General features: G+C 47.9%; 1 long non-coding RNA gene across 1 annotated transcript in view; it reads right to left on the minus strand.

The window, feature by feature from the left end:
* Positions 1-1,077: 1,077 nt before the first annotated feature.
* The window catches only part of LOC143736207 (uncharacterized), a 42,828-nt gene continuing 17,055 nt past the window's right edge, over positions 1,078-26,850 (minus strand). The window contains exon 3 of the long non-coding RNA XR_013203393.1: positions 1,078-1,181. This is a non-coding gene — a long non-coding RNA (uncharacterized LOC143736207). The remainder of the gene's footprint in view (positions 1,182-26,850) is intronic.

Genomic DNA, 26,850 nt, shown 5'->3' on the forward strand with positions numbered 1-26,850 from the left:
AGGGACTAATATGATAATTAACAGAACACAGGTGAAGAAACTGAACACAAACGAGGAGCGGGAAAACTAACAGGACCGAACCAAAATCACAAAGACGGGGGGGAACAAGATCTCAAAACTGAATTAAACACATTGAAACATGACACTATAAGGGAGATGGGTGTGATTAAACCTTAGCAAAGGAGTGCAAAAACATTGTGCTTACATGTTTGATTATGTATAGTGTTCTGTGGTGTACCTGGAGTAGTCAAATTATTATATCTGTCTATTTCATGTGAAGTTTGGAAAATGTATACAATAATACAAATAATATATAATTATTTGTATAATTATTATTATTATTAATAAAACATTAATATATGGATAAGAAGTAACAAGAAATGCTTCTTGAGCATCAAATCAGCATATCAGAATGATTTCTGAAGGATCATGTGACACCAAAGACTAGAGTAAAGATGCTGAAAATTCAGGTTTGATCACAGGAATAAATAATCAGTTATTTTAATTTGTAATAATATGTTGCAATATTTTACATTAAATAAAAGCAGCCTTGGTGAGTGTAAGATACTTTTTACAAAAACATAAAAAAGAGGTAATGTTTCCAAACAGGTACTGTACAAGCACATACACACACACACACACACACACACACACACACAAAACACACACACACACACACACACACACACACACACACACACACACACACACACACACACACACACACAAACACACAAACACACAAACACAGTTTGCGAAAATCTGGAAATTTAAATTTTAAAATCTGTTTAAGGCTTAATAAGTACCGTGCTTTGTGCAGTTTCATCACGGAGTAGAATGTTGGATATTTTAACAGCATTTGTGATGTTGTGGGCTGTTAGCTGTTCCGGTATGGATGTGAGGATCTGGGTACTGGATGCTAATAAGAGGACATCAGCTTGAGTAGCTCCAGAAAGCTTCATTAAAAATAAAAATAAAAATTATGCAATCATGCAATCTTTTCTGTTTTCATCTGAGGAAAATTCATGTAAGTTTTATATGACTATATATTACAATCATTAGACATTGATTACTTACATCATTGTTAATGGTGTCCAGGGTCAAACCACAATCTAGAATGTTTGGAGGATCAAAAAAGTGAGTAGATATACTACAGAGGGCTGAAGCTTTGGGGAATCCAGCTGAAAAACATTCATGCAAAATGTAGAGAGTATGTTTTTGTAACGACTGAGACAAATCAGATATAATTATTTGTTATAGTTAACAAATAACATTTAAAACTCACTCTGGGATCTGTGGTCCCATCCCCCAACAATAAGGGCAAGAAGGGTTTTTGTTTTTGTTACCATGACTACGATCAGATAAGTTGGTTTTATTGCTGTTAAAAATGTGATCACGTGGTACAGACAGAGAAGGAAGAAACAGACTTTAAAACAAACTTTGCTGCATTAATCATAGACGAACTGATCTATAGAAGAAAATGCACCCTAGCAAACTGTGGGAATGATTTACTGGTTTGTTTAGTGTCTTTTAATTCTATAAATTTTTATTTTTGATACTGTGTATTTTATGACAGAACCAACGGTCAATGTAACCTCATCTATACCATGTTTGGTCTCTATAAATTGGTACTTTGAAGATCGAAATGACTGTGTACATGATATGTCGATAACAACAACATATTAGTATTACAAGAATCTTTCATAGTTTCTTCATCAGCAACCAATACAGCTGCACATGCAAATGAGCACGCTTGTAACAAAGATCCATAAATCAAATTCTCCCACTTGAAAACTCCACCTTTCTTACTGGTCGAGCCAACCCTGAGAGGTGGGTCCTTTCTTAGGCTTTAAATTGCTGTCAGGCTGCGGGGCCCCACCGGGCCCCAGACCACAACAATCAAAAGTAACATAAAATAAATAAATTAAAAGAAATGGGCCAACAGCGCTCTTTATCAAACATCATTATAAGCACAGTTGTTATGTATTTAGTTCTTTATTATGGCAAATCAGCTGGGAGCTCCCTGCGAGTCTTGACCCTGACTGACCCTATGATGTCACTCGTTGTCACTTGGTCAGTCAGTCAGTGACTCCGACGATGACTGACAAAAAACGAAAATATTTTTCAGGCCATGAAAAACGACAAAAGACGAGGCTGGAAGAAGAGAAGAAGCAAGAAGATAAAGGTATGTATAACGTAAACCTGGCTGTAGGCTTAATTTTCCGATACCTGTATGGATAATCTGCACTAAAAGTCTTATATTAACATTAGCCTAAATCGTGCTTCTATTAACTTTCGTTATGCTACAGTTATTTACATGTGTAATGCCTAACCAGCAGAGGGAGCACTCACCAGAGTACTGACTGTGATCCACGTCCTCTGCTTCTTCTACACTCATTTCCTGTTTGTCACCTGTTTGTGGTGACTATCTTTAATAAACTTCCGCACATGGAATCTCACTCTGCCTCTTCATCCTCCTTACAACATGCTAATAACATGCTGCATAAAATTGGTTTAATATTAGGCCATTCGCTAGTGGTGGGCAGATCGAGGCTTCGTGAAGCAATGAAACAGTTGAACCAAATGGTCCATATTGTTTCGAGGCTTCGAATCAATCCGACACCCGTCTCAACGGTGACACCTAGTGGTCACTTGCAGGTGTTGATCTGAAACAACCTTGACGAGCCATGAAAATTTGTTGTTTTTTTATTATTGTACTTTTCTAATATGTGAATCTTGTAACCTATAGGCTCCTCACTGTGCATAATGTTATTTTGGTCCTGCAAAATTAATATTAATAAAATAAATCAAGCCACAATGTCTCACTTTTTTACATATTTTTCTTCAAAAAAATTAATTTCTCTGCTTTGGAAGGACTTAGCCTACTTCTTTTTTTTTACAGATAATTTCTCCAGCCTTTGAAAAAATCCTCTCACAAGGGACATTTGTTGCTGGCATGCAAAGATATTTTTTAGCAAGGACATACAAATGAGGAAAGATTACTGCTCTCTCTTTCCAGTAAGTTAGTGGATCATGAGTTCTGGGCAAATACGCATCGTTGATGTATTTTTTCACTTCCACTGTGGCATCAGCTGTAGCATTGTGTATCATCTGGGTTTGATGGATACGAGTATCAAAAAGTTCCCATAAACTGACCTGTGTTTCTACTGGTGTTGATGTTGATGGTGATGATGTTGATGGTGATGGATACATCTGCATACCTTGCTTAGATGGCCCAGCAGTGTCAGTAGCAGGCCTAGGTACAGGGGGAATGCCATCCTCTGCACCCTGCAAAATGGCAGGATGAGTGCTCCTCAAATGGCGCATCATGGATGATGTATTTTTGCAGTAGGCGAGCTGCCGACCACAATACACACATCTCACTTTATTTTGGGTTTCTAAATGGAAATGCTCCCACACCACAGATGTACGGCATCTCTTCTGGGGAGCCTCCATTTTATCTATCTATCCAAATCTATCTAGATATGTATCTCTAATCTATCTATGTAATTAGATATATGTATCTACAATCTATCTATGTATTTAGATATGTATATATATATGTATCTATAATCTATGTATTTATATATGTAGCCTATCTTTAATATATCTATATATGTATCTATCTATTAATCTAGCTGTCTATATATATTTATATCTATGTATCTATTAATGTGTCACTATATGTATACTCTGTGTCTCTAGCCTATCAGTCAATGTGTTGTGTAAATTTAAATGTAAGCCTAAATATAACTAAACAAATCGCACTATAAATGTCACTATATCACCAAAAATCCGCTATCTCAAAATCAAACTCCTCTCACAAAAACCCACGAGGTCATATGCGTTGATTTCACTTTTATACAGATGTGCGATTGTGTGGTCTGTTTCCGACCGTGTCAGTCAATCAAACGCTGATTCGGCGGATCACACCTGATGAAACATTTAGTGAAACACTTCGAGGCTTCGTTTGGCCATAGTCACGTGACATGGGTGTTTTGAATCACGATTCGAATCAGTGTTTCGAAACATCTGCGCTTCGGGTTCTCGCAAAGCTTCGGAACGACTGTTTTGCGTCAGCCATCCCTACCATTCGCTGTGGTGTTAAAGCATTCAACAGAACAATATAAACCCAGTTTGGCTTCTACACTAAAGGGATCACATTAACTTACTCCTTATGTCCCCTTTCCAGGAGCACGATTGAAGTATATGCTGCCAGTAAGCAAAGCTCCAGTTGTTGGTGAGTATAAAGGGGCTGTAAAATGATAACCTTCTGCATTAAAAAAAAAAATAAGTCTAACTTTATGTATAATTATTTTCTTTATTTCATTGCAGCTCCATCAACCACTTCAATTCCTGGTTCACAACACAGTCATATCACCCAAGAAGCTGACAATGCTGGTAAGTTCTGTGTTTTCGTTTAACCTATAGAGATAGATACATTCCCCACTTGTTGTAGTGTCCTGTCCTTTGCTCATAAATGAAATCTGTTATGAGGTGAGTGTGTAGTAGCTGTTTTAAGGGCTGATTATTGAGCAACATTAATGTTAATTTTGTTTATTAGAAAAATTCAAACATTTAAATGTTCTATTTATTATTTTATATAATATTTTATTTAAATGTTATTCTATTTGCTCTATTTAATTTAAATTATATAAATGCTGTAGTTTGTGCCTCTTAAACTCTGGTGTCAATTAAAAATGTATCTTTGGTCAGTGAAAATCACTTTATCAGTCTTTTTATTCAGCAAGTTTATCAGTGTGTGTTCGGTCTTGCACTTCCATTCAGCTCAGTGGTATCATAATTGTCCTGTTAAAATTTGTTTCCAAATCAGTTTCCATAAAATTGTGTTGTTGGTTGGCATTGGTCTCTTAGCAACGCATGACACAGGGAAGTGCGATCAGGCACTTCTGATAATCTGATAACAGCACCAACCTCACAGACCCTTGTGAAAACAAGTGATTACGTGTAGCCAAAGCTAGCTCCCTAGCAACCCTACACGCATGCAAGTTAAAGCCCTTTATCTCGACTTATAGCTTTAGCCCCCGGCTAAAACTTAGACACGTGTGAGCGTAAAGTGTAACCTTTAAACCAAAGACTATAGACTTTGGGCCTTTGCCCTTGAGAAAAAGGGATAGTGATTTGAACACGTGTGATGAGAGACAAAGCTCCTCGAGGCTTTGAATCCAAGGAGTCAAATTGCGTCACAAATGGTTCATTGTTTTGAAGTGCCCCCGCCGGTGACCCCCGCTGGTCAGAACAGTGTAAGTGTAGCGAAGACTCAACTCAATGGAACACCTTTTACAAACCAATCGCAAATGTTTTGTCAAAGGTGTAGCTAATCAAGTAATGGTAATCCACGAACCATCTAATACCTTTTAATATGAGTTGTCTTCCAAGCCGTGATATCTTAGTAACCTGTAGGGCTCGTTTTATGAAAGCTTGGTTAACCAGACCAATAAGAGACTATTAAATACGCCTCTTCACTTTATCAAATGCGTCATTAAATGTGTACAAATCTATGAAAGTGATACGGGATCACATACAAATCAGATATACACTGGTTCATGAGACAGCTACCAACCGTTGAAATTTTAATAAACAAATTCAAAACCAGCTATGACGTGTAACAAAGCCCTGTCTACTGAAATTACGTGACTTTAGCAGTTTGATACACGCTCCGAATCACTGATTCTCTCTCCCTCTCTCTCTCTCTCTCTCTCTCTCTCTCTCTCTCTCTCTCTCTCTCTCTCTCTCTCTATACCCCCTCCCATTTGGTTTCACTTTCAATTTTATTTCGACTTAATTTTATTTTGTGTATTTACACCTGTTGAGCCTGAATATTCCCATTTAGTTAAGTTTAATTTAATTAAATTTGTAATTTAATTAAATCGACTTGCTTATTCAATTTCCCTTTTTGTTACCAGAGCTATGAGGACTTTCCACGTTTATTCTGTATTTTTATTTTACTTCATTTCATTTATTTACTTTTGTTTCAGCCTGAATTTTCCTATTCAGCTAAATTGAGCTTAATTAAATCTGAAATTTTATTAAATCAATTTGTGTGTTTCCCTTTCCTTTTAATTTTCTAGATCTATAAGAACATTCTACCTTTACCTTATCTTAGATATTTACTATTAACATCTTCCCTCTCTCTATAGGATTACAGTAGTTCCCTTTCAGTCGATAACGTCAGACGTAGTCGACGTCGACTGAATTGGGATCACGCTAGGGAGCCTATCAACTTCGATTACTATTGAACGAGCCAATGGAATTTGGCGTGCGTGATTTGAATCACACACTCCGCCCCCGCGGCGCAGGTATAAATACGGAAGTGGATGCACGCACTAGTTGCCTTTCACTTCGGAGCCGTTCGTCTTTGATGTCTCTGAAGAGTGCTGTTGTATTCAACGAGCGAGTGTGTCGGTGTTCTTACGGGAAGACCTCTCCAGTGTTGGTGTTCTACAGCGTTGTGCAGCGGTGATCGCGAGCTTCTCAGCTCTCAACTGCTGTTTTAACAGCATCAAATTTCTATTGTTTGTTTGTGTGTTGACGGTTGGTTAGAGGGCGAGAAGTGAGTGCTTCACTGTTGGTTGAAAGACTATTCAGTGTTTGCCGCGGTCATTCCCTGTGTGCTCCGGCACTGGTGATGGTCCCATTTCCTAAAAGAGCAACACGGGTGTGAGTGCGTCTTTTTCAAGATGCCATTCCATCCGTGCGTTTCTGGGTGCGGTCTGGCACTATCCCCCTCTGACGGTCACGAAAGTTGTGTCACATGTTTGGGCTTACAGCATGCCGAGGCAGCTTTCGTGGATGAGTCATGTTCTCACTGCGGGAACATGGCCATCTCGGTGTTGAGATCTAGACTCGCCTTCGTCAAAAGCGTTGTTGCAGTCCCCACCTCTGGGCCCCGCCCTTGTTCTTCCTCTGGGTTACCTTCCCAGAGAAAGACTGGGGTGCAGTCCAAGCTGGGTGATCTGAGGATCACAGTGAGGGGTAATCCGCCCGGCCAGGCCCCGTGGGTCCCTCACTCCTCTTTCACACCGCAACCGGTGGAGCTCCCCATTGATCCCGCTGGTCCCTCTGTAATGGACAGGCCAGCCGTGTCATTTGGGGCCCCTCCAGGGGATACGATGTCAATCGCAGCATCGGAGGGGGAGCTGAACTCTGGAGGTGACGACTCGGCTGCACTGCCTCCGTCCGGGAGACCAGTGTTGCCCGAGCCAAATCCAGAAATGTCAGCTATGCTGAAAAAGGCCGCCGAGGCGGTAGGGCTCGTGTGGAACCCTCCACCGTGTCCCGAGCAATCTCGGTTGGATGATTGGTATATCGTGGCGGGCCGTACTGGTTCTCAGTCCGCCGCCCCGGTTCCTTTCTTTCCTGAAGTGCATGAGGAGCTTACGAGGGCATGGATGGCACCTTTCTCTGCCAGAAACCGCCTGAGTAGCTCCTCCTCCCTCACTACCCTTGATGGGGGAGCGGTGAAGGGTTACGAGGCTATCCCTCCGGTGGAGCGGGCCGTTGCGATGCAGTTATGCCCAACGGCGGCCGCTTCCTGGAGAGGTGATCCTCGTCACCCCTCTAAAGCCTGTAAGTTCTCGTCCGCTCTTACGGGCAAGGCTTACAAAGCTTGTGGGCAAGCCGCTTCCTCCTTGCATGCCATGGCGTTGCTCCAGGTCCACCAGGCCCAGGCACTCATGAACATGCACGAGGGTAGTTCAGACCGTGAGCTGCCCCTGAGCCACTGCAGGCAGTGAGTTAAAAATTCTGTTATATCAGTTCTCCTGCTCGCGTGGTCTCTACTAGAGGGTAGGGACTTGCTCACTTTCGGTCAACGTTTGTGCCTGGAGTCTGGGCCGGCTAACTCTCACAAGCTGAGACCCCGGCTCGGATTGTGCCCAAGGTTCCTACCTCTCTCGTAATAGGAGCAGGTGGTGAGCCTGCAAGCGCTGCCCTGGAGGAGGCAGATCCAGCCCTGGCTTCTCTGTCCGTTCGCTTGGACGTGTACAGAACGCAAGCCATAGACCTCAGACCAGCTCTACAAATATCTGTTGGAATTCAGCAGAGAGGGAAGGCTGTTCCATGCAAAGTTGCACTTAGTGCTTGCCTTCATTTCGGTAAAAATCCGAGATGCAACATGTCCACTTAGGTGTTGAGCTCCTCTATGATGAGTGTAAAGTGCTCCGCCTGGGCGTTGACGATATGCTTTGCTAAACAGATTCTAGAGTTGGGGGCTGGACGACACCTAGTTGAACCGCTGCTTCCCGTGGGCTCCCTTCTCATGAAGCCAGTTTCACCGTGAGCCCGGTTCAAGTGTCGGCTTGCTGCGCCATTCCCCTCCTATGGACTGGATACGTGCGCCTTCATGAGTGAGCTCCGCACTGCAACTGACCTCGCCCTCCGGGCGACGAAGGTTGCAGCTCGCGTGGTCGATTCGGCGATGTCCACACTTGTGGTCCAGGAGCGCCATCTCTGGCTCAACCTGGCCGATATGAGAGAAGCGGACAAGGTTCGGTTCCTGGACTCTCCCATTTCCCAGGTTGGGTATTTCGGCGACGCTGTGGAGAACTTTGCCCAACAGTTCTCTACAGCTCAGAAACAGACGGAGGCCATCCGGCACATCCTGCCTCGGAGGGACGCTGCTGCCTTCACCCGCCCGCCGAGGTCAGATCCTCCGCCTGTTCGTCGCCGAGGGCGTCCGCCCGCAGCCGCCTCAGCTCCCGCCGGACCATCGCAGCAGCCTTCACCCAGGTTCCGGCGTGGAGCCGGCCGCGGAAGGGGCGCCCAGCCTGCTCCAGGCGCTGCCAAGCCAGATGGTAAGCATCAGCGCAAAAAGAAACGCTGAACCTGGACGGGCTCTCAGGGATGGAGGAGTTGCTTGTGGAGTGGTCGCCGATCCACTCCCTCTGGCTGGTTGGAGGGCCGGCTGGAGTTTTTTGTTATGTGTGTGTCTGTTCCGCCGCTGGCCCCTATAAAAATGGGGTCAGCGGTACCCACATATTCAGAAAAAGAGCCAATTTTCTGTTCCTGAGTCCCAAGTGGACCAGTCTGGCGGTGTGACCCTGTAATAGCCTTACATCCCCGAGCTTCAGCTTGGGGCGTTAGAGGACCCGGTCATCCGCCTTCTCACGTCCCCCTGCCGCTAATGGAGACAGGTAAGTGTTGCACTGCACACTAACACCACTATCTCTACTTTGTTGCCACACCCCAGGCTCGGCTACCCCGCTCAAGTCAGTGATAATCATCACATTAGGTGTCGAGCAGACGTGCTCCTGAAAATTTAGTGATATTCATCACACCGAGTGTGGAGCAGTGCTCCTGACTTGTGCGTGCTTATCTTATCCTGCTGGCGAGGGATTTGATATAGCCGCTCCTCCAGCCGGTACGAAAGCCAGTTGTGAACTTGTTCTTCGTGCTACTAGGTGTGGGTCGTGACCATCTTGGCCCAAGATTTGTCTGCAGCTCCGACCTGAAAGACATGTGCTTTAGATCTCTACCTTCCGCACCGCAGGCCATCCTGTGTGTGGCATGTAAGGGTGGAGTATCAGTACAGTGTCCTTCCCCTCGAGTGCTCCAGAGCCCGTTGGGTCCTCAGGTCAACTGGAAGAGAGTAATCTCGCCCACGGGCTGAGTTTCTCTTTTTCAGTTTTGGAGATGGACTCGGTCTAACACGTCTCTCCAATGAGAATGTGTTCAGCTGGTGTTGAAGTGAGACAAGGTCCCACTGAAAGAACTTTCAGAGGCTCCTTGGGTATATGGTAGTCGCAGCCTTTGGCTTCCTCCATATGTGACCGCTTCAGCGCTAGCTTCATATCGAGTCCCGAGGTGACCGTGGCAGAGCAGCTCACCCTGTTTGACTATAGTTCATCCCGGTGTGCTGCCAAACCCTCTTCAACAGAGGGGCCATGTACAAAGGGCGTGTTTTAACGGGGGCCTGGGCGACCCCCGACTACACGGGCATTCGTGCCTCCAGTTGTTAGACATTGCGACCGTTGCGCAAGCTTCCCTTGCATGTCACAACTCACCCGTCACCTCCTCCTTGGAGTCAGAAGCTTCTGAGGACGCTTTGTACCACTCTTCCCGCTTTACTCAATCGTGCCGCCATCGAGCCTCACGACAGTTATAGCCAGGGCAAGTGGAGACTCCATCCCCTGGGTCCAGCTGGGTCATGACCATTCCGGGGCCGCTCAGTTGCCCCCCCCCGGTTTCATCTTTCCGCCAGTGTTTGTGTAAACCGAGCGGACTACCCTTGGACAAACACTGGGTCTCAGCTGCCCCAGGGGCCCGCAGAAATGTGGTTACCCCAGTGAGCCTTCTAAAAGTGACTGCGACTCATGGTCGCCTTGCACCTGCTCAAGTCAGTGAAATCATCACACTTCATGTTGAGCAGAATTGCTCCTGAAACTCAGTGAAGTTCATCGCACTCAGGTGTTGAGCAGCAATGCTCTTGTAGCTCAGTGAGTTCATCACACTCAGGTGTTGAGCAGAAATGCTCCTGTAGCTCAGCAAATTCGTCACACGCAGTGCTGAGCAGAAATGCTCCTGGTGCTCAGTGAAGTTCTTCGCACTCAAGTGTTGAGCAGGAATGCTCCTGAAGCTCAGTGAACTTGTCACACTCAAGTGCTGAGCAGAAAATGCTCCTGAAGCCCAGTGATCTACAGATGTTGTGTTGAGCAATGCTCCTGTCTTTTTGCGCCCGTCGCTTGCACCTACATGCTAAATCAGGAGAGGAACAGGTCTTCATAGTTGCCCCTTATTGGCCCAACTAGACCTGCTTCCCATCGACAGCCTTCCTGTCTTCCCCTGAAAACTCTTTCAGGGACGGGGCACGATGGCACCCGCGTTCTTCCCCCGGAGATTCCGGGCGGTCTTACATCTGAACGCGGAGGTTCAGGTGGCTATCACAGGGACATGTGATAGTTACCATCACTTCTGCGAGCACCCCCTAGAAATGGGTAGCGTGCTTACGCCTTTAGAAGTGGAACCTAGTCGTTGAGTGCGTCTTCTCTCCAGAGGAGATCCTGAAAGCTTTCGGTCACTTCAGTGCTCTCTTTCCTGCAAAATGGGTTGGAGTAGGCTGTTTTCCTTCACCCTCAAAATTATGTTGCCTCGGTGTTTAAACGACGCTCATCGTGTTGCAGAAGTGTGCAGAAGCACGTTCTGATCGTCAGGTTCCTGGGGAGCAAGGTCTTGTAAATCCTTGCGTCCCTCTTTATACTCCAGTTGAGTTCCCTTAAAATTGAACCCTGTTGAGTTCTTCCACACCCCTCCGACGTCGGACGTGCGGAACGTCTGGTGTTAGGCCTACCACTCGTAAGCAGTGTGGAACCTGTGTTAGGCGGGTCCATATGTTGCGGACCCTACGGCGACCTCATATGTGTATTCTTCCACGATACGGCTCCCTGCGGCGAGCCCGTGTCTTCCCACGGCAGAGTCTCTCTGCCGTCACTGTCCGGTGTGTCTCCCCCGTCTTAGGCTGGAGCCACCCCAGTGACATTCCATATGTTAGACTGCCCGGTTTCCGCCCAGTTCATATGTGTATTGTCCACGTTACCTCCCTCTGGGTTGGATGTGGCTTCCGTAGCGTCCCTTCCTTCCAATGTACGGGGAACGCTTTCCCAGTGGTCCTGTAGGAACAGCAGTGACTTCCCTGGCCTAAGCCCCGTCCTTCCCCACCTTAAATTTGCGGGGGCATCAGGAGGCTTTGGTTTAGGCACTGGAAGGTGGCAGCGTTAGTGGCGTGTTCAAAGGGTGATCCCAATTCAGTCGACGTCGACTACGTCTGACGTTATCGACTGAAAGGGAACGTCCTGGTTGCGTGTGCAACCCACCGTTCCCTGAAGGAGGGAACGGAGGACGTAGTCCCCTTGCCACTACCGCTGGACCACTGCTGACCCCGGGTATCTCTCGGCTCCTCAGCGAAAAGCAACTAGTGCGTGCATCCACTTCCGTATTTATACCCGCGCCGCGGGGGCGGAGTGTGTGATGCAAATCACGCACGCCAAATTCCATTGGCTCGTTCAATAGTAATCGAAGATGATAGGCTCCCTAGCGTGATCCCAATTCAGTCGACGTCGACTACGTCCTCCGTTCTCCAGGGAACGGTGGGTTGCATACGCAACCAGGACGTTCTAGCAATTGTTGTTTCAGTAACGAGCTACACAGGTTATTAGTATCCTAATTCCTGTCTGTGCTTTACCCCTCCTCACTCCTTAGCACCAAGCTAAGGACATGAAGTACGGTTAAAGTTAAAGCACTGTAGGCATCAGATAGAACTGGAAACACTTCCCAGTGTGTTTTTTTTTACCTTGAGATGTTTGATGTGTCCCTGCTATCTTAGTCTAACAGCAGCATAACCCATAAGTGAGCCCTTTTTACCTATGTCTCCTAGCTAAACTTAAATAAGTAAAACAATCCTTTCTTCCTTTTCCATTCTGATTTCATCCTATTGTTTTACTTTGGTTTTGTTCTGTTTGTTACTCTCGTAGTACAACAAGTGAAAAGAACCATCAGTATTTTGAGTAATAGTTTGATGACATGTAAAAGCCCAGTCATCAATCTACGCTACTTAAAGCACGTCAACTAAGATACTCAAAACCTTTTTGTTGTGTGTGCTCACCAACAGTAAATCTTAGTTGCTCCACATCAGCTATTCACACCTTACATGGCCCACATAATTGTTCTCCCACACAGATAGCTTACCACCTCTGTAGAAATTTATTTGCCTTTGCCATTTCTCTCTCGTGCTCCCACAAGTGTGCAATTAGGCCTCAGACATCCAGCCCTGCCACCCACCAGGACCACCTGGAGACCCAGCAGAGCAGTTTCATGGACATCCTTCAGCCTGAAGACGGCAACAACCTGCCATGGCAGAGAAAGGAACAGTTAGATGACAACGAAAGCGGACGTCTGACACCCAGCCTGAGCCACCAAGAGCTGACCAGCATCATCTTCTCCTTGGCCATGCTCCCGCAGGCCGCGAACAGGAAGTAAATGAACTAATGCTGCCAGCCACAGAATTCCACAGAGTACAAACCCTGCTCAACGGGAGAAGGCACAGGACAGATGCAAAGACCCTGACAAAGTGGAGCAACTGAAAGAGATCACCAGTTTTCAAGCGGCTCTTGACAGCTGCTGAGCCCCTGCCGACAGACTGGTAAAGAACTGGTTCACTTAAATAATTGGTTTAACTCATAGAGAGAGATGTGAAAGCCATCGGCGTGCAGCCAGAGCTGAAGTCAGAACACTGACTTAGCAATGCTGTAACATTATAGACAAACTCAGTGTGGTCCAAAGAGAACTGAAACAGTCCAACCAACTGAAAATGGACCCCACAAGAAAGATGTGCCCTGCTGAACATCAACAGCCTAAGCTTCCCCAGCCCTGCACAAAGGGGGGAAGATCTTAACACTTCACCAGCCAGTTTCCTTAGAGCCTCTGCAGCCGCGGGAGGAAAAGGATTAATTCAGACAAACCCTGAAATGGCACATGAAGTGATACTCAAAGACCTCAAGCAAATGGTCAGAAACATCCCTGCATTCACACCAGAGCTTGCAGGAGACCACGACATCCCTGCCAATCTACGAGACATTGATTTTCACCTGCAATCTTTGACCGGTGTGACACACCAAGACAGACTCAATCTTCTCTGGATCACATCCAGCCCAGAGAGGCGCCGCGTTCTGGCTTTGGCTGTGGCACGACCAGCAACTGGAACAAGCCATTATAACAGGATTCTCAGACTTAAGAGTCTGAATGCAAGCTGGGCGCTCCCCCAGCCACCAAGCATGGCAGACCTAAAAGTCCCTGTGCTACTACTACAGACTCTGAACAAGCTTACCTTGGAGCTTGCAACAAACCTGTGACCGAGGAAGACACCAGCTTCAAGAACCTTTTCCTCCAAAACCAGTTAGTCACCATTTTTGGCAGTATGGCGCACGCAATGCCCATTCAACGACGCGTGACCTGGCGCAGAAGGCCTTTAACAAACAAGGCCTCCTCAGAAAGGGTTCCTAAGACCCCATTGACTCTGAACTGCAAAACCAGAAGGCACACAGCATGACCACAATGCAAGACTCTGCTACAAAGTTCCTAATCAGCATAGGACATAAAACTTTTAAAGTAGATGAAAATGTGTGCTCAAAGAGAAGCAAGAGTCTGAATTAGTAAAACTAGAATTTTACTGATTTAAAGAAAATCTTAAATGCATGTGTAAGCCTCACATGCCAACAGACTATGCACTGTTTTTTGAAACATACAGATATTTGCCACCTGCTGGTTGAATTGGCTCTGCTACACATTAGTTTCCACGACAATGACTTGTTACAGGAAACACTAACTCCAAATAGGGCATACGTCACCCTGACGCCAGATTCTAAGCAAACCACCTGAGCTGGGTAAGCTAACATGACTTAGCGCCCCTTCGTTTAAACTACCGTTAACCTAAAAGTTTGCATTTGATCATTCCAATCCGAATAGGACACCGCATAATGATATTATCGATATTATGCATTTAGATCGCTAATTGCTGGCTTGTTTAAATGCAGATAAAACGATAGTTGGAATTGACATCTCTACTGTAAGTGAAAGGGTCTTAACACACCTTAGCATATGTTCAAATGGTATCCGTATAAGGTTACTCTGATTTTGAAAAATAAATCCTAATTTTAGCATTAAAGCGTAAGTCTATTTGACAAAGGAAGCTCATCTCAGCACCATGTAAACTGTACCGATATTTATTATTCTGCTTTGGTTGAAGAAATCCAAATTGCAGTATTGCTTAATCTGTTTCTGATGAAGAAATCTCAGTACAATGTTATATAAACGTAGACTTGGGGGATGCTCCCCTTTCTGCAATGTAAAGACCTTAAAAATTATTGTTAGATTGATGTAATTCATCTAAATTTTAGCTGCATCTACAAGCATAGCTACACGTACTTGGCGATCAAAACTGTGTTTCACTCGCTGAAAGCTCAGTATTTATGCACGAGATGGACGTGCACAAACCATGCACTATGAATTATGTATGTTTAGACAAGCTTTGACTTACAGCTAATCTATTTCCTAACTCTTTAAACAAGTAGAATTTGTTTAAAGTAAAGAGAAGAGTTACATGAGTAAAATTTGCAAATGCCAAACCACACTTGCATTTTCGCAAGTAACATCAAGTTTTCATCAAGTAAAACTTAAAGTATAGGCGCCAAATTTTAACTAGTTGAAACATGCATAACTCGTTTAAAATATGCAGACATTCTTCTTGGACTGTTGAATTTCTCTGACATGCATTGATTCCCATGACAACGACTTGTCACAGGAAGTGCATACGCGTGACGTCATATTGTAAACAAACCAGCCTAGGTGGCTAAGCTAACCTAGCGTCCAATCAACTTAGGCTAAGCTAAATAATAACTTGTACAGTTAGTGGTTAGCATAATTTACTTGTAGCCTTTAACTACAGCTTGTATATATGCAGTGCAAAGAATTCTAAAATACTTTTCCTTTAACCCCATTTTGGGTTTCTGATTTTTCACTTTCTCTTTCCCTACCTTCAATTCTTCTCAGCTGAATTTCACCTTCACTAGTTTAGGCGTAGTCCTTGCTGAATGCAAACGGCTAAGTTTGCAGTTACTTTTATTAAATCTAAATTGAAGTACATGTAAACTGTGTAGCTAGAGAAGAATTATTATAGTAATGAGAATTTTCATCAGCATGTTGACTAAACTTTTGGAGGGACACACACAAGATGTGGTCTTGAACATGCAGCAGCTGTGACCCACTGTGGAGTGTTGTTCCAGTCAAATCTAAAAGTTAGTCACTAATGATTATTCCCAATTTCAGATCATTCCTGCTCTTTTGATCACTTATTTAAGCCCTTTCTATTTTATTTTACTTTTATTTTATTTTGTGCTATACAAAATAAACTTGCCTTGCCTTGCCTTGATAATAATAGCAGTCAGCTATGCACTTGTCTATTCTTTCATCTATTTGATTTATTTACATTTCCCCTCTTGTTCTAATGTGGTTCCATTTTCCATAGGGCCCAGAAAGGAACCAGAGACACCTTTATTTGTGATTTTGTTAATTCTCAACAAGTGCACTTATTTTTATGACCCTGCTACACAAGTAATCTCAACAATTACTAGTGCATAAATATAGTCCTGAGGATTGATAATGAGCATAATCTGAATAGGAAAGCTATCCTTTTTACTCCTATCCTTCACTTTGTCAAGCCCGTCGTGAACTACCATTTAAGTCCAGAGAAATAATTTAGCCATAAGAACCTCCGCTTATGCCCTTTCCAGAAAATATTCTCGGAACCACACAGGTCTTAGCTTCTGTAACGACTGAGACAAATCAGACACAATTATTTGGTATATGTACCAAACAATCTTTAAAACTCACTCTGGGATCTGTGGTCCCATCCCCCAGTGAGGGCAAGAAGGTCTTAGTAACCATGACTACGATCAGATAAGTTGGTTTTATTGCTGTTAAGAATGTGGTCAGGGCCCCTGCCATTAGAACCTACAGACACTAAAACTAACTTTGCTGCATTAATCATTGACAAACGGATCTATAAATTAACCTGCTTCCCAGAAAAATTGTGTGAATGATTTACTTTTTGTGTAGTGTCTTTTAATTCTATTAATTTTTATTTTTGATACTGTGGATTATTTTGATGAGAACCGACAGTCAGTGTAACCTCACCTACATACAATATTTGGTCTCTATAACTTGGTACTCTGAAGATCGAAATTACTGTGTGCATGATATGTCGATAGCAACAACATATTATTATTACAAGAATCTTTCATAGTTTCTTCATCAGCTACAACCCCTCAAGCGTGCACATGCAAATGAGCACCCTTGAAACAAAGAGCCATAAACCAAATTCTCCCGCCTGGAACTTCCACCATTCTTATTGGCCGAGCCAACCCTGAGAGGTGGGACCTTTCTTAGGCTTATATTGCATATACTCCTACCATTGGTTCTCTTGACTTCTCGGTAGACATGATAAAGTCATTCAGAAACAACCCATTAGAGCCTAAGTGGTACGGACTGCATCCCTCTTGGCTCTCAACGAAGGCGGTCGCATTTTCTCTCCCTCTCCCTCCCCTCACCTCTCCTGCTTTGCTTCTCTCGTCACGTCTACTGTCTTGTACTTTGAGAGACTCTCGCTACACTGCTCTCCAAAACCAAGAAATTATGGATTTGATCAACTGGTCTCTCAACGCAATTGACACCATCTTCTCAACGAGAAGCTTGGGTTCGGGGGAACCTGACTGCCCTGCCGGGACGTTCGCAGCTGGCTACACGATGGACGCGTGGGAGAGGTGGCGGGTCGTGTGTCTGGCGGTTCTTTCCGTGGAGGACGTTGAAGATATCTACCTATTCGGCACCATGATAACAGGTCTTCTGCTGATTGGATTAGGTATTGCCCTGGTTTATCGAGGAACTAAGCAGACGGTGACAGCTGTCAAAAGCCCCGCAAGGCTGCCCGTGATGATTGAAGCGGTGGGCAGAGCTGTCAGCACTCAGACTGGGTCTATGAACCACAATATGGATAACATCATGGAGAAGCTCACAGCTTTGCAAAGGCAAATGGATCGTTTCAGAGACCAAAACGGACCAGGAGAATAGCCTGTATAAATTGGATGCGGCTACTCGCCCGAAGACCAAACAATCCCAATCTTATCTGTTTCGGCACCCCCCTACCAGCACTGGCCTTGGCCAAGGCCGCTGCTGGAACAACAACTCTCCCGGAAGAGCACTGCAGTGAGCCACTCTTGCGTTCCTCCTCCGACTCCTCAGACACCTGGTGATTGTTGACTCTGCCTGGGACATGATCAAGGTTGTCTCCATGGCAACTTGCTGTGTATCGCTATGACAATCCTCCGGACTGAGGCTCCTAGAATATGGTGCCGGCTTAGCGACTCTCTCCAGGCCTACACACACATGAACTTACACATACACAGATATGCACCTAACCCACACCCCATCCCACGCCTTCGCCGCTTCGTACCCCCAGTCTGACAGGCGGGTCTGTGACCAGCGCCATAACGGCTGCAGGACCGGATGCTGCTTGCCTGGGCTGGACTACCTCCATCCCCCACTCCCCACCATGTTGCAATGTCTTGTTTGTAGAGTGTACTGTTTATGTGCTAATGTTGCTGAGGTGTTTTTTCCTGTTCCCAGACTGTTCTCCTTACAGGAGCATAGTCTGGGGGTCGCCTTTTTTTTCTCCTCACCTCTCCTCATGTCATGCTGTATTTTTTTCTCAAGTTGGCGCTGATATAGCAGCCTCGGTAACACCTTATTACCAAAGCAAATTCCTTGTATGTGCACAACACTACTTGGCAATAAAATTGATTCTGATTCTGATTCTGATTCTGAAGTGATGTTGATTACAGCAGCTGCAGTATTGTGTCAGGGAAGGAAAACCTGGACTCATGTGTCACACTGTAAAGTTGTTCCCCCACCTATAGGGATAGGATAGGACACGGACCAGTGAGGAGCCCAGGGAAGAACCGAATGCAACAGGCTTCGAGGGCCAACCCTGCGGTGAAGACTCCCTCATAGGTCTTCCCCATCCACTAGTCCATCCTTACCTCACTGTTCTTTAGGTGTCGCAGGCATTAAGAAATAGGGAAAGAAGGAACAACAATAGCAGACTCTAAAAAGGATACAACCCTGGTGTTTGTACAAATACTGCTCTACTGTCTTTTGTTTTCTTTCTTACTCTGTGCAGATACCACTTGATGGCTGTCCTGAGACCCATATGCACCAACCTCCTCACCTGCGTATGAAGCCACAACCTCAAGAAAACAACTAGACCCACTGCCGAGCCAACTATCACAAAAGAAAAAAAATACACAACGCAGAGACTCACTTACGGAACCTTCAGTCATCCATCAACATGATCAAGACAGTCGTAGCAGTAACCATCATGGAAATCGCACAAAGTGTAGACTCCAGAAACAACATATTCTTACAGCTGATGAATATGTCAAGAAAAGCCTTGTTTACTGGAAAGAACGCTTGCATGGCATACCCGCCTTCAGTAGGAGCAGGAATCCCATGGGTGGCACACCCCATCTCTCTCAACATCTACAAAATTCAGCTCCTACCACAAACAAAGAAGATGGCTGTAATCCAGGACTCACTTGTGCACAAACATGGTGGTCAAGAACTCTTAGGAGCATTAATCCCGTCTTATGGTGTCATGCAGGCCCTTGATCAAGTCAGAAGCTTATTGAATTCTGTACAGAAATTGGCCAATGATATGACTTTGGCCCTGGGAAACATCACGGACACTCTCGCTTCGCACAAGATAATGATCTTACAGAACAGAGTGGCCTTGGATTACAATCTTGCAACGGAAGGGGGAGCCTACACCATTATCGGCCCTGAATGCTGCACCGGTTTAATGGATCCAACAGAGGACTTGGACAAAATCCAACAAGACATTATTGATCTTTCAGCAAAATTACACCAGATGACTGAAGATAATTCTTCATGGTTCGGAAACTTTTTAGGTAAACCCTGGCTGTGGATCAAGGAGCAATTCTGCTGTTGTTTCTTCTACTGGCGTACTATCTATGCATCGACAGTATCAAGTGTTTCATTCAACAAATGACTCACGCCCCTCACGAAGAAATAACAGTCCTAAACAAAAAAGGCTATTACCCGTAAGAACTTGTAGGATTTGAGGGCGAACCAAACATAAATGAATCTTCCAGGTGATTTGTTCAAACATAATTCCACACAAAACGTCTCGGTTACGTATGTAACCCTCGTTCCCTGAGTAGGGAACGGAGACGTTACGTCGGATGACGACGAATGGGGTTTCGCTTAGAACACCTATCGACTTCGAGTATTACAAAACGAGCCAATGGCAAAGAAATGCCATGGGTCTGCGGAATTTGCATAGCGTATCTCCGCCTTACCTCGTGGGTATAAAAGGAGGACGCCGGCAACAGGCAGATATGTTTCTTCGCTGAGGAGCCAAGACTGAGCTCAGGCGATCCCCGCGGTACAGCGGAAAGTGGCAGGCAGACGTAACGTCTCCGTTCCCTACTCAGGGAACGAGGGTTACATACGTAACCGAGACGTTCCCTTTCGTTGTCACTCCGAGTTACGTCGGATGACGACGAATGGGGTTACCAGTCTAATCACGCCACCTTCTCAGCTGTCTTCCAGTGCCCTGCGTAAATCTGAGATCCCTGTCGTGAGACTGGCACGGACGAAGGACTCCTATTTAGCACAGGAATACCAAGGTACACTGGGGGCATATCCCAAAGTTTAGGGGAAATATGCAATTACTGCCAACCCAGAGGGGGGGGGGCTTAGAGAATACACATATGACCCGAAGGAGACATATGGAGAACACTGGGGTGTCCAGCCGCAGGTGGAATATTTCAACCCCAGGGGTGGCAAGGTGGCTTGCCAAGGGAAAGACACACGCTCAGAGAGGCTTACAGTGGAAATACACATGTGGGGGTCGCTCAGAGGAGGGACCATGCACACGGGAGGCACCTAGCCGACGCACAGGCAATAGACACTGGCGCCAACGTCAAGAGTGCTGGAGGAACTCAGGGCTTTTTGGGGAAGCTCACCTGAGGAGAATATCGCACGTATCCAGTCCGTGGAGTGGAATGGCGAGCAAGCGAAGACACCTGAGCGGGTCCAGTACTAGCTGGTTGAAGCGAGTACATGAGAGGACACTGGCTCCACTCGGAGATTGTAGAATCTGGCGAATGTGTTAGGTGTCGCCCAGCCTGCAGCTCTGCAGATGTCTGTTAGCGAGGCGCCATGCGCTAGAGCCCAAGAGGATGCCACACTCCGGGTGGAGTGGGCGGTCACACCAAGGGGGCACGGTCGACCTTGCTGCTGGTATGCCAAGGCAATGGCGTCCACTATCCAGTGAGACAGCCTTTGCTTGGAGAGAGCCTTTCCCTTCAGCTTCCCACCATAACAGACAAAGAGCTGGTCTGAAGTCCTGAAACACTGCGTCCTGTCTACATAGGCGCGGAGGGCGCGTACTGGACAGAGCAGTGCCAAGGCTGGGTCTGCCTCCTCCGGGGGCAGCGCTTGCAGGTTCACCACCTGGTCCCGGAAGGGAGTGGTAGGAACCTTGGGCACATATCCAGGCCGGGGTCTCAGGATCACGTGAGAGTAAGCCGGCCCAAATTCCAGGCACGCTTCGTCAACGGAGAATGCATGCAAGTCCCCCACCCTCTTGATGGAGGCCAATGCAACCAGGAGCGCTGTCTTCATAGACAGGAACTTAAGCTCCACTGATTGCAAAGGCTCAAAGGGAGCACTCCGCAGGGCAGTTAGAACCACTGAGAGGTCCCAAGAGGGAACGAGAGGAGGACGAGGAGGATTCAGTCTCCTCGCTCCTCTCAGGAACCTGATGATCAGGTCGTGCCTTCCAACAGACTTACCTTCGACTGGGTCATGGTGTGCGGCAATAGCGGCAACATAGACTTTCAGGGTGGAGGGAGACAGCCTTCGCTCCAGCCTATCTTGAAGGAAGGAAAGCACGACACTAATCGAACATCTCCGGGGGTCTTCTTGAAGAGAAGAGCACCAGTTGACGAAGAGGTTCCACTTCAAAGCGTAGACGTGTCTCGTGGACGACGCTCTAGCGGAAGTGATGGTAGCCGCCACCGTAGGTGGAAGGGTACTCAAACCTGCTTCGTCCCGTCCAGGAGCCACACGTGGAGGTTCCAAAGATCGGGACGAGGGTGCCATAGGGTGCCCCGTCCCTGAGAAAGGAGGTCCTTCCTCAGGGGAATCGGCCAGGGAGGTGCTGTCGCGAGGAGTACTAGTTCGGAGAACCAGGTCCGGGCGGGCCAGTATGGCGCGACCAGAATGACCTGCTCCTCGTCCTCCCTGACCTTGCGCAGGGTCTGCGCAAGAAGGCTCACTGGGGGAAACGCATATTTGCGGCCCCGCGGCCAGCTGTGCGCCAATGCATCTGTGCCGAGCGTGCCCTCGGTCAGGGAATAGTACAGGGCGCAATGGGTCGAGTCGTGAGAGGCAAACAGATCTATCTGTGCGTCCCCGAACTGGTCCCAAATCAGCTGAACCGACTGGGGATGGAGTCGCCCATCTCCCGGGAGGGGCTGAAGCCGTGCGCTGCACAGTTCAGGGCTCCGGGGATGTAAATGGCATGAAGCGACCTCAGATGCTTCTGACTCCATATGAGGAGGTGGCGGGCGAGTTGCGACATACGGCGGGAGCGTAGACCACCTTGATGGTTGATGTACGCTACAGTGGCGGTATTGTCTGAACGGACTAGTACGTGTTGGTTCTTGAGCACGGCCCGGAAGCGGCGCAGAGCAAGACGTACGGCCAGCAACTCGAGGCAATTGATGTGCCAGAGGCGGCGGGGTCCTGTCCAGGAGCCCGCGGCAGCACGTCCATTGCACATGGCACCCCAGCCCGTGGAGGAGGCATCTGTCGTTACAACAACATGCCGCGAAGCTCGTTCCAGGGGCACTCCGGCCCGTAGAAAACTGAGGTCCGACCACGGGGTGAAGGTCTGACGGCAGGACGGAGTAACAGTTACTCGCAAGGTGCCGTGTTGCCATGCCCACCTCGGGACTCGGTCGCGAAGCCAAAGCTGAAGCGGTCTCATATGAAGCAATCTGAGCGGCGAACCGCGGCTGCAGATGCCATATGCCCCAGGAGCCTCTGAAGAAACTTCAGTGGAACCGCCCTCTTGCGCTTGATAGTCTCAGGCAAGTCAGCAATGGCTGAGTGGAGAAGGCGACCAAGTCCATACCGAGAAAAGAGCTCCTCTGCACGGGGCAAAGTCTACTCCTTCCCCGGTTGACCCGAAGGCCCAGACGAGCTAGGTGCCGGAGCACTGGGTCCCTGTATTCGCAAACCTGGTCTCAGGAGTGAGCTTAAGACAGCCAGTCACCGAGATAGTTCAGGATGCGAACCCCGTGTTCCCATGGAGGAACAAAGGCAGCCTCAGCAACCTTGTGAAGGCGCGAAGAGACAGGGCTAGCCCGAATGGGAAAACAGCGTACTGATATGCGCGCGCCCTGACAGCAAACCAAAGGTATGTTCTGAGTCGAGGGAGAACAGAGACATAAAAGTAGGCGTCCTTCAGGTCGATCGCTGCAAACCAATCCTGTGGCCGCACACATCCAGAAATGCGTTTGGCCAGGAGCATCTTGAACGGCAGCCTGTGAAGGGAGCGGTTCGGACCAGGATTGGCCGTAACCCACCAGACTTCTCCGGGACAAGGAGGTAGGGGCTGTACCCCTGGACCTCCTTTCGGCTGGAGGGACAGTCTCAATCGCACCCTTCGCCAGTAGGGTAGCAACCTCCGCTCTCATGATAGGGCATAGCCATCGACCAAAGTGGAGCGGACTCCCCTGAAGTGGGGAGGAGACCGTGCGAACTGAATCGCATAGCCGAGCCGATGGTTCGCGCGGAACAGAAGGGAAGCTCTAGGCAGGCTCCCAACTGTGCCAGCGGCGTCGAGAACCACAGACGTCCCTCCGGTGGTGCAGCGAAGCGGAATGACCGGCCCAGACGTGGACGGCATAGCGGCCCGGTTTGGGGGCAAGGTCAAAACCGCACCCTGACAGAGGAGGCCAGGGAAGGACCAGCGTTCCACAGGGGCCTGCTCTGTCAAGGGTCTGGCGACAGAGGGGGACAGGGGCGAAGCGGTCGTGGACGGCACGCCGTGTCAACCACCTCCGGGACAGAGGGGGACGAGGAGAGCACGGCATGTGGGCGGCGCTCTGTGTCGTCCGAACTCTCTGTGCTCAGAGACGGGAGAGTCAGTTCATTGGAGAATAAGGATTCTTCCCCGGCCCTCACCCGGGGAAAGGAGTGGTCCTGCTACCAGCTCCTGGAAAGAACTGAGTCCCATCTCTGAGGAGCCCATCCCAAGAGCGCCGCTTAACCCGGCGTGTAGCGGGGGGCGGGGCTGGAGAGGACTGTTTTGGCGTCCGACCGCGGCCTCCAGAGCCGGCCCGGCTGAGCGGGCGGGGTGGGAGCCGCGGGGGAGCGCCCACGGCGGTGGGCAGACCGAGGGACCTGAGCGGACGGCGGGGCCGTCGGGACAGAGTCAACCTCAGTCTGCTCCATCCCCGAGGAACCCGTCTCAGGAGCGCCGCTTAACCCGGCGTGTAGCGGGGGGCGGGGCTGGAGAGGGGCTGTGGCGTCCGCCCGCGGCCCCCAGAGCCGGCCCGGGTGAACGGGCGGGGTGGGAGCCGCGGGGGGGCGCCTTCGGCGGTGGGCAGACCGAGGGACCTGGGCGGACGGCGGGGCCGTCGGGACAGAATCAACGTCAGTCTGCTCATGAGCGGCTGAGAGCTGTTGGTCAAGCCCTCAACCGCACCGCCGGAGAGGGCGACCTGGGATATGGGAATGTCGGACAGACGGGTCCGTGCGACACCAGCACATCAGACAGGTTCAGCCACAGAATGGTGAGCATCACCTGACCCAGGGAGCGTACGGCCACTTTCGTCGCTCGGAGAGCAAGGTCAGTGACGGCGCGCAGCTCAGTGAAGAGCCCTGGGTCAGTCCCGCCCTCGTGCAGGTCCATGAGCATCTGGGTCAGCCATGGCATGCAGAGAGGCGGCTGCCAGTCCCGTGGCACTACAGGATCTCGCCACAAGCGTAGACGAAAAACTACAGGCCACGGGCGGGTGCTTAGGATTGCGCCGAGAAGAAGCACTCTGAGGACACATAGCATCGCAACAGAGCGTTCAGCCGGGGGAACCCCAGTGTACCCAAGGGCAGCGGCCCCATCGAGGGGAGGAAAGGCGGATGAGATCAGCGAGCGGTCCTGAGAAGACAAGGGGGTCTTCTAGGACTTCGAGATCTCATCATGCACGTCCGGGAAGAGAGGTATTGGGGTTTGCCACGGACGAGGGTCGGCGGCCTTACCCAAAACCAATCGTCCCAGGAAAGCATGGCCGTCATCTCCGGATCAGACTCAGGCACAGCCGTATGCACACCGGAAGGTGGCAGCTGTGACGAGCCCTCACTTCCAGAAGACTCAAGCCCACCTAGTGATGCTGCAACAGACATGGCATCTTCCTCTGTAGCTTCAACTGAAACACGCGGGCCACCAGAGGGTAGACTCGCGGGAATCAGCAGTTCACTAGCGGGCACCGTCATCGAAGAGGGGGGCTGGGGTCACGGACACATAGTCGGCGCCTTGTTCCAGACCGTAACCCTCAGGTCACCCTGGCCACCCGCCGAAGATCGGGGGGTGGATGAGGGGACTCTCACTCTTGCGAGTTCACCGAGTCTCGACCTATTTATGACGCGATGATCACGTTCCCTTGCGAGAACATGAGTCACCCACGAGCGCTGTTCAAGCATGATCAAACACACTAGACAGCGCTCGTGCCCATCAGAGTCCGATACCAGTCCGCTGCAACCAGAAATGCACGGGCGAGCCGTCTTTAAAAAGACGTGCCGCGTGCGAGCTCTTTTATGAGAGGAGAGAAAAAACTCCGCGATGTTGAAGCGCACAGGGAGACACACACACACTGGCAGATTACTGCACAGATCAGCAGGCACTGTGAGCTCGCTGCAGATCGCCGTCACACCAACACCGGAGAGAGAAGCTCGTCTCGTAGAGCGAAGTCAGAGATGACTGTGGAGTGAAGAAATGCTCTTGGCTCCGAAGCGAAAACATATCTGCCTGTTGCCGGCGTCCTCCTTTTATACCCACGAGGTAAGGCGGAGATACGCTATGCAAATTCCGCAGACCCATGGCATTTCTTTGCCATTGGCTCGTTTTGTAATACTCGAAGTCGATAGGTGTTCTAAGCGAAACCCCATTCGTCGTCATCCGACGTAACTCGGAGTGACAACGAAAGGGAACTCAATATTCCAGACCCCCAAATCACCAGTCTAATCTAGGGCCATAAATGGAGTGGGCTCCAGCCAGTCCCAGCTTAGAACTTTATGACCATGAAAGCTTCAGAGAGAGGTGCCCAACTAAAGCAAGAATGTTGTCAACGTTAGATAGTTTGGAAAAGACTGATTGGTTCAGAGATGGCACGTCCCGGGACCCACCAAGATAACAGCAGAGGTTGTTTGAACCCATGACACATGATTTAAAACAGACCTCCTCCTTTTTAATGACCTTGGAACGACCCCAGTGTTGAAATCTCTTAAAACCACAAAGACTGAGACTTTACATATAAAATACATAAAATCATCACTAAACAATTATTGACAGACTTCTAATCAAACATTGTTCAACTACATAATCTTATGTTGTGTCTACAACCTCTGTATGAGTCTATTATGCTTAGATCACATACAAGTCATGTAATTGTTATAACTATTAGATGTTTGAATGAAAGGGTGTCTTGTTTCCTATCAGTACGATCATATGTTTTTAATTGAGAAGATGGCTTGATTTGAAATCTGTGTAAAATGTTTTGAGTTCTTATAATAGGAATCATGTCTAAACTGTACCCCTTTGTGAGCCGGAGAGTAAAGAGATCACAGATAATGCATGATTTATGATGAGAGGTGAAGAAAATGCCACCTCTCAAATAAAGACAGTGCCTAATTGGTCAGAACTCATCCAGGAGGCTGGACAAACATTTGAGTTTAAAATCTTAGGACCCGAACAAAGCCAGAGTTGGGTTGATTTGAGTTGAATTTGTTCGCTAGAGCAGATTTACAGAAGTCATGGAGAAGCCATGACGGGGTAACCGGACAGACGAGTAACCATGTAGACGAGCAGACAAAAGTACCCAAAACAAGATCATAAGAACATGGGTTAAACAGCTTCATTCAAGCCATCTAACTACCCTCGTCTCAATTTTCTTTCTTTTTCATAGTTTTCTTTTC

The sequence above is a fragment of the Siphateles boraxobius genome, unplaced genomic scaffold, assembly GCF_051911475.1.
Source record: "Siphateles boraxobius isolate OS27281-9 unplaced genomic scaffold, OSU_SipBor_1 13, whole genome shotgun sequence".
Lineage (NCBI taxonomy): Eukaryota > Metazoa > Chordata > Actinopteri > Cypriniformes > Leuciscidae > Siphateles > Siphateles boraxobius.